The following is a 9,403-nucleotide window of genomic DNA, read 5'->3' on the forward strand; positions in this document are numbered from 1 at the left end:
TACTCAACGTCGCTCCTCATCAGGGAAATACAAATCAAAACCACACTGAGATATCACCTCACACCAGTCAGAGTGGCTAAAATGAACAAAACAGGAGACTATAGATGCTGGAGAGGATGTAGAGAAACGGGAACCCTCTTGCACTGTTGGTGGGAATGCAAACTGGTGCATCCGCTCTGGAATACAGTGTGGAGGTTCCTTAAAAAAATTAAAAATAGCGCTACCCTAAGACCCAGCAATAGCACTGCTAGGAATTTACCCAGGGGATACAGGAGTGCTGATGCAGAGGGGCACTTGTACCCCAATGTTTATAGCAGCACTCTCAACAATAGCCAAATTATGGAAAGAGCCTAAATGTCCATCAACTGATGAATGGATAAAAGAAACTGTGGTTTATATATACAATGGAATCCTACTTGGCAGGAGAAAGAATGAAATCTGGCCTTTTGTAGCAACATGGATGGAACTGGAGGGTATTATGCTAAGTGAAATAAGTCAGGCAGAGAAAGACAGATACCATATGTTTTCACTCTTATGTGGATCCTCAGAGACTTAACAGAAGACCATGGGGAAGGGGAAGGAAAAAAGTTAGGGAGGGAGCCAAACCATAAGAGACTCTTAAAAACTGAGAACAAACTGAGGGTTGATGGGGGTGGGAGGGAGGGAAGGGTGGGTGATGGGCATTGAGGAGGGCACCTGTTGGGATGAGCACTGGGTGTTGTATGGAAACCAATTTGACAATAAATTTCATATTTAAAAAAATAAAAAAAATAAGTAAACATTAAAAACAATAAAATAAAATCTTAAAAAAATAAAAAAAAAGAGAGACTCTTAAAAACTGAGAATAAACTGAGGGGGAGTGGGAGGGAGGGGAAAGTTGGTGATGGGCATTGAGGAGGGCACCTGTTGGGATGAGCACTGGCTGTTGTATGGAAACCAATTTGACAATAAATTCCATATTAAAAAAAAAAGAATCATTCTTCCAGGTATCTTCCCTGGGTCTACTGAACCATCAAGTGTGATCTTTTTTATTTTTTATTTTGTTTTTAAATAATCTCTGCACCCAACACGGGGCTCGAACCCACAATGCCGAGATCAAGGATTGCACATTCCACCGACTGAACCAGCCGGATGCCCTTCAAGTGTCATCTTCACCTGCAGCACCACCCAGGTTGTTGACTGTCTCAGTGGATTATACATATTTGATTCATTTTTTTTCTTTCTTTCTGTCAAAGCCTCCCTCAACTCTCCTGTGGTACACACGCAGACCATCATGGCTACTACTAACCCCGTCTCCTGAGTCACTGTCTGAATTGAAGTTTCCCGTAGGAAATCCACGGACTGACACGTGGCCTGGACCCAGTTATGGCGGAGGAGAGCGGACAGAGCCTGACTTTGCAGAACCGGTGGTTTCCCTTCCTGTGTAGTAGCTGATGCTGTTGCCCTGTGACAAGGGCTTCTGAGCTCCAGAGCGCTCATGAGTGTCATGAGTGGGTCTGTCTTCTTGTGACGACTGTCTGCCCAGTTTGCCGTGACACATCCGGGAGGTGTGGACTGAGACACTACCATGCCCCTGGGGATCATTTTCCTTCTTGTACTTGGTGAGTACGGCAGGGAGAGTTGGTGAGGTTAGAAGGGGAAGAGAATATACTCAGGTTCATGTCTTGGGTTCCTCTCATGGGACTCTTCCTCTGTGAGGTCCTAGGGTCATTTAACTACTGAGGAATCACCCATCTGGTCACTTTTACTCAACTCGCATCCAGGCAATGCCCTGATCTCAGGTGTTTGGAAATCACTGAGTTATAGGGTAGACATCGCTTACCAGGCATATTCTCTATTTCAGTGTGTTGTCTGGACCAAAGGATTTGGGCACAAAATGGTGAGTGTTTCTTCCCTTTTCCACCTAGTCACATTGAGTCTGACTGAGTGCACTGTAGGATAAGTCTCAGGAGCCTTGAACTAGTTCCAACCCTTGACCCACACCATCCCTCACCCACAGTCTTCATTTTGTTTATTTATGTTTAAAAATTGTGGTAAAATTGGGGTGCCTGGATGGCTCAGTCTGTTGAGCGTCCGACTGGCTCAGGTCATGATCTCATGGTTGGTTGGTTTGAGCCCCGCGTCGGGCTCTGTGCTGACAGCTCGGAGCCTGGAGCCTGCTTTGGATTCTGTGTCTCCTTCTCTCTCTGTCCCTCCCCTGCTCGCACTCTGTCCCACTCTGTCTCTCAAAAAATAAATAAATGTTAGAAAATAAATAAAATTGTGGTAAAATACAGTTAACATAAGTTTACCACCTTAGCTGATGTTAAGCATGTTTCGGTAGTGATAAGTATATTCACACTGTTGTGCAATCAACCTCCAGAACTTTTCATCTTGCAAAACAGACACTCTTTACCTGTTAACCAGCAACTCCCCAATTCTTCTCTCCCAGCTTCTAGCAACCACCACTCTATTTTCTGATTCTATGAATTTGACTTCTCTATATACCTCGTACAAATGCAGTTAGACAGTGTGTGTCTTTTTGTGTCTGGCTTATTTCATGGGATAATGTCCTCAGGGTTCATCTGTGTTGTAGCACATCCCAGAAGGTCCTTCCTTTTCCAGGCTGAATATATTCCATTGTGTGTATAGAACCGACCCTCGATACCTGCTCTGGTCATGATCTTACGGCTCGTGAGACGGAGCCCTGCACTGGAATCCATGCTGAGTGTGGAACCTGCTCGGGATTCTTTCTCCCCCTCTATCTCTGCCCCTCTCCTCTGCTCATGTGCACCTTCTCTCTTTCTTTCTCAAAAAAAAAAAATTTAAAAAAGGAAAGAATCTGCCAGCGTCACTAATAATAATATTGAAGGGAAACAGCTGAGAGTGACACTGAAAACAGACACAGAGCACAGGCCCATGTCTCCTCGTAGATAAGGGATCAATTCTCTCTGCCTGTGCCGGGCACTTTCCATTTGCCATTGCCTTGGCTGCTTCCAGCTTCCTGATTTACCGAGAGGCCAGCTCACGGGAGAAAGCACTCTTGCTCAGCAAAGAGACAGTAGAGAAAATCCAGACCTCAACATGTGCTGAGTCTGAGAACTTGTGCAAGCAGTTTCCTACCCCTGAATGCCAAGTTCCTTCTTTCCAAAATGGGGATAGCAATAGGCTGTTGCATCCATGAAGACACCACACACCTGTAAAGCTCAGGGAACATCACTTTGCTCAGATTTGATATCATATAAAGTTATCAGTTGCTGGGTAACATTTACTGAGATTTTCTCATGTGCCAAGGACTAGTCTTGGCCAACTGCACATATAGTCTCCTTTTATGCTTACTGCTTCTCGATGAGCTAAACTGATGCCTTCATATTCTGGATATATTGAATTCCTGCTGTAACCTCAGCATTGTTCCCCTTACTGGGGACATGGCTTTGAATAACCCCCTTACATGGGGACATGACAGGCAAAGAGATCCCTGCCCTTTAATGGGAGGAAAGATAAAATTAACATAACAGAGAACTTGGAATATGTGCTATGTTAGAAGGTTTTTAATGCTCAAGAGAGGGGCGCCTGGGTGGCTCAGTTGGTTAAGCATCTGACTTTGGCTCAGGTCATGATCTCACAGTTTGTGAGTTTGAGCCCCCCATGTCGGGCTCTGTGCTGACAGCTCGGAGCCTGGAGCCTGCTTCAGATTCTGTGTCTCCCTCTCTCTCTGCCCCTCCCCTGCTCACACTCTGTCTCTCTCTCAAAAATAAATAAACATTAACAATTAAAAAAAATGCTAAGAAGAAATATTACTAAAGGGCAGTAAGGGGAACAAGGATAGCAGTGAAAGTGATGAGGAAGAGACCCTCAGGGTTGATTTTCAGGTTGAATGTGGGTCGTGAAGAGGAAACCACTCAGTAATAACACTAAGGAATAAGTTGCTCTTAAATTGTTGGTGGAGAATGAGATTGGATTAGGTATTCCGGAATATTTCAGGAGCTCTATTTTGGCCCTAAGGAGGGGAATGTCCCACAGGAGATGACTCACCCAGGTGAGCAGCTCACAGCTGGGTGAACTAGTCTAGACTTTAAGTGAGGGGCATGTGTATGTGTGTGCGTTTTATTCACGGTGACTACACAGGGCGAGTATATAGAGAAATGAGACCTAGGTTGGAGCACTGAGCCCAGAGGTTTCCATGCATAATTTTAGGAGTTTGAGGTTGAAGGAATATTCAAGGAAACCATAGGAAAACCAAGACCGTGAGTGGCTAGAAGTCAAGCGAAGGTCATTTCTTAAAAGTTTTTATTGGGGCGCCTGGGTGGCGCAGTCGGTTAAGCGTCCGACTTCAGCCAGGTCACGATCTCACAGTCCGTGAGTTCGAGCCCCGCGTCGGGCTCTGGGCTGACAGCTCAGAGCCTGGAGCCTGTTTCCGATTCTGTGTCTCCCTCTCTCTCTGCCCCTCCCCTGTTCACGCTCTGTCTCTCTCTGTCCCAAAAATGGATAAATGTTGAAAAAAAATTAAAAAAAAGTTTTTATTTAAGAGAGAGAGAGAGAGAGAGAGAGAGAGAGAGAGAGCGAGCCAGTGCAAGCTGGCGAGAGGCAGAGAGACACAGGGAGAGATAGAGAATCCCAGTCTGGCTTTGTGCTGTCAGCGCAGAGCCCGATGTGAGGCTCAAACTCATGAACCGTGAGATCATGACCTGAGCTGAAGTCAAGAGTCAGACGCTTAACTAAGCCACCCAGGCGTCCTGTGGAGGTCATTTTTAAGCAGGCTGATGTCTGTTGTGAAATGTTAATGATTTTATGTAAATATAGAAATAAGCTCCTTCTTACAGATGAAGAGACTGAACCTCTCTTTTCATCTAGAGATGCGGGGTTGAGGTGGGGGCACATCTGGGACTCACGTGCTGGACTCTAACCCACACCCACATGGTGTTTTGCTCCAGGGCCTCTTAAGGAAGCGGGATGCTGGGTTTCTTCTCATCTCAGACTGTTTCTCCTGCAGTGACCACTTCCCAGCCTGACATCTGGGCAGTGCCCAGTGCTGTGATCCCCTGGGGCAGTTCCGTGAGCATATTCTGCAGGTGCAGTTATCTCCCATCTGCAGAGACAAAGACCCTCTGCTCTGTGGTGTGACAGAGTACCACACAGTGCTCTGCAGGTGGTTGAGTTCTTAATCCAGAATGTGACCTACATCAATGCAGGGGTATACTGCTGTATGCACAGGAAGCAAGGAGTCTGGTCAGAAGTCAGAGACACACTGGACCTTGTGGTGACAGGTAAGGGACACCCCAAAGGACACTGTCCCCCAGCCTTGGTCTGGGCTGCCCATGACACTGGACCAGCTTTGCCCCTATCACAGACCCCTGCCCTCCCACTTTATCCATCTGGTTCCGGTCTGTGTTCTGATATGATCCCAAATCCCTTCAGGGAGACGGCTGGAGCCCCCAAGGGACCGCACATCATGGTGACAGACACTCATCTTTCCCTATATGACCACTCTCTGGTCTTGGGTCATGGGAAAGTAAGAAAAGTGGGTGTTTTGTCCTGGCAAGGGGTGAATTTCCCCTTGACTTTGTCCTTCCTTCTCTCAGGTCAGACCAAGAGAATGATGGCTTTGGGTATGGCTTCCCTCTAATAACTAGCTCTACTATGTTCCAGGAATGTACATGAAAGCACCCTCCCTGACTGCTCATCCAGGTGCCAATGTGACCTCCGGAGAGACTGTGACCCTTCTTTGTCATGTACATAACTATGACATCTTTCTCTGCAAGAATGGAACCGCTGTCTGTCCCCAGGACTATTTATATCAAGATCACAACACATTCCTCATCTCCCCTGTGACCTCAGCCCATCAGGGGACCTACAGGTGCTATGGTTCTTTTAGCAACAATCAGTCCCGGTGGTCACTGCCCAGCGATTCCCTTGAGCTTTTAGTCACAGGTGAGGAATGTCCTAGACTGGTCACTTCCATGTCTGTGTGCTGGGATGTCCCATGAGGTGACTGGGGAGGGAGCTCCAAGGCCAGCTGTGTGAGGTGTTTCTGGTGTTGCAGAGCGTGTGGGGCCACATGGAATGCAGCTCCATCCACATCAGGGTCACTGTGGGAATCTCTGGGTCATGTTGAGTTGAGAAAGTGGTCTCAGGGCACATGTGCCTTTTCTCAATTCATGCAAAGTCTCTATAGGTGCTAGGGGATATCCCGGGAACACTGAGCACAAAGAGATTGGACGCTTTTCATAACCCTCCTCAAACCCTTCCCAGATGTTGGTACCTCCAGAGGTCATGACACAGAAGTCAGGGGAGGTCATAATGTCAAGACTCTTTGTGTCAAGCTTTCTGTCTGTCTGACTGCAAGCTGATGATGCTGGGTTGTGAAAATGACCTCTAGTAAACTGAGTCCAGTAGGGGAGGACCACAGAAAACAAGAAAGCAGTGTCTATGTGATGGGTTATGTTCAAGACTTCACGTGAACAGGCAGGGGTGTCGAGCCCATTTTTCTGTGAGGGGCTCAGTACGCTAAGCCAAGTATTCCATTGGAGTGGAATCTTGGAAGATGAACAGGTATGTTGCACGTTGGTAAGCAAATGGAACTATATATAAGAAATCGAGGTGATCAGAGTCGGGGGGGGAATATGAGAGGAGGCAGCAGGCTGAGGCTGGGATGAGGAGGGGACACAGCAGGGCACCGACTCAAATTGGTGAATACACTCAGAAGACTGGCAAGGACGCCGGGAATACGGAAAGTTAAATGTGCAAGACTTCCAACATCTGCTGATGAATGTTCGATATATTTATGAAGCCCAGAAAGCCCCTCCTGAATAGCATGTGACTTTATTTATACACACGCACACACACACACACACACACACACACACACACACACGTACTAGATTATGTCCAACACAAAGTATATATAAAAATATAACTCATGGGGGTGCCTGGGCGGCGCAGTCGGTTAAGCGTCCAACTTCAGCCAGGTCATGATCTCGCGGTCCGTGAGTTCGAGCCCCGCGTCGGGCTCTGGGCTGATGGCTCAGAGCCTGGAGCCTGTTTCCAATTCTGTGTCTCCCTCTCTCTCTGCCCCTCCCCCGTTCATGCTCTGTCTCTCTCTGTCCCCCAAAAAATAAATAAATGTTGAAAAAAAATTAAAAAAATATATAACTCACATTATATATTATCATATTTTGTATTTAGCATATACATTATATGTTATATAGTAATATATTATACGTTATATAGTAATATATAGTAATATACAGTTATATATTATATTTTGTATTTAGCACATATAATATACGTAATATAGGGAGCATATAGTTTCACATTTATATCCTGAAATGCATGTCTTCCACATCTGTCGCCTCTAAAGTTAGGACGTGACTATAGTCTGACTGGCTGACTCCGTTCTTTTCACCTCCTAGTAAAACAATGGTGCGTCTTATGTCAGCAGTCTTCCATGTTGGTTGAATCGCACCAAACGATATCAAAAATTCCATTTCTACAAAGCGCTCTTGATCAGCACAACCTGTGACTAAAAACCCTGCCCTCAGACCACTTCTCCAGCAGTGACATCCCCGTCTTCCCTTTCTTTCCAATGGAATATTTTTGTGCCAATCTCGATTCCCCTTTCTTTCCCATAAAATCCACACCTAATGGGTGAACACTTTCTGTTGTTTCTACTTTGGAAAGTGATGATGAGTTTGCAGATTCTTCTCCACACCCTCAGGTGTTCACTGGGTTCCAGTTACATCCCCCCTATGTGTCTTCATCTTCCACCACTGCCCGATGCCGTGCTCCCTCCTCACCGCACTTGAAGCCATCCTTTCAAAACCCATTCCATTGCACCATGAGCCTACGCAAGTGCTTCAAAACCTTTTTTTTTTTTTTTTTTGGCACTTTGAGTGAACAATTCAGCTATTTCTACAGACTCCAGTTCCAGTTTGTTCTGACCCCTGCTTCAATTTCCACTTCACCTGCTTCTTTCCAGCTATACTCCCTCTGCTTTTGCCCTTAGTCTAGAATGTTCTTTTTGACAGTCTTTCTCCCCTTTCCACCTCTCAGAATGCAACCCCAAAGTCTCCAGCTTTCAAGTTCTTTCCCTGATGCCCAATGGAGGGTAGAATCTCATGGCATTTTCAAACCACCTCTGGCTATATGGAAAGTATGCTGAGAGTAGAGGTAGAAACAAATCTTTAACGAATGGGGTTGGAAGGTGGACCTTCAGTTTCCAAACCCCTTGTACCCTGCGGGACTGGGACATGCAGAACAATTCCATCCTATGCCACGTTAGCCTCAATATCCTTCCTCCCTGGGACACTGTAATCACCTCTCCCCTTTTCACTGGGCCGGGGGGGGGGAGGGGTGTCTCTGGTCTCAGATTGAATGTGGCATTATTGTGGTTGGAGCTGAAGTTTGATGAATTTCTCTCTACCAGTTAGGTGGCCAGGCTCCCCTTCTATGCTGTCCCTGGTTGAGTGTCTCCTAAACCATGTGACCTTGAGCCACATGTTCCTACCACTTCTGAGAGAACACAGACAGCTGCTCATAGCCCTGTGATACTAGACATTTATGGATGGTAATCTGTTTAGCAACTCTTTGTACCTCTCTACCATTCTGAGGCTTTCATGGGCTTCCCAGGGTCATGTGACCAGAAGTTGAGCTCATAGCAGGGAAGTGGAGAACGTCTCAGGCTCTGATGACCCCACCTTTCCCTTTGCTTCCCCCTCTCTTGGCCATGCCCTTCATCATGGCACTGAGGTCAGGGTCAGCAGGCAGGTGCCATGTCTTTGTTAGGATCCTGAACAAATTCTGTACTACGTTTTACATCCTCTGTGTGACCACCACCCCACGTCAGCACTCTTGACTTGGGGAGAAGACAGATTGTGGTTTGAGTTTTACTATTTATGCCTTAACCCAGACACTCTTGTTCAGGGAACCACCTGCAGCCTCACATTTGATCAGAGTGAAAAAAGAGACTTTCAGGTCATAAGAGGGGTCTGACTGGGCCTATTTGAATTTGGATGATGTGTGGTTTATGTGTGATCTTTGTATTGTTGGGGTTGAGGGGATATGCTGTTGGTCCCATATTAAATTCTTTCTTTTTTCCACAGAGTTGTTACCCCGAGATTACGGAAAAGAGAACATCCCAGATTACACAACAGAGAACATCATCCAGTTTAGCCTTGGTGGCCTGCTCCTCTTAGTTATGGGGCTTCTACTGCTGGGAGCCCAGAAGAGCAGAGAAGGTCTGCAAGGTGCAGTTAGGGAGCCCCCAGGCTGAGCAGTCACTCTTCATAGCACCTCATCAGAATGAGGGAATCTAGAGATTCTCAAAGGACTTGGGCTCCATGAACTCTGCACGCCACGGAATGGTGTAGAGTCCCAGCAATTGTGCCAGAAGGAGAGACTTCCCAAATCCCAGATCATATTCTCT

Source organism: Felis catus, chromosome E2 (assembly GCF_018350175.1).
Source record: "Felis catus isolate Fca126 chromosome E2, F.catus_Fca126_mat1.0, whole genome shotgun sequence".
Taxonomy (NCBI): Eukaryota; Metazoa; Chordata; class Mammalia; order Carnivora; family Felidae; genus Felis; species Felis catus.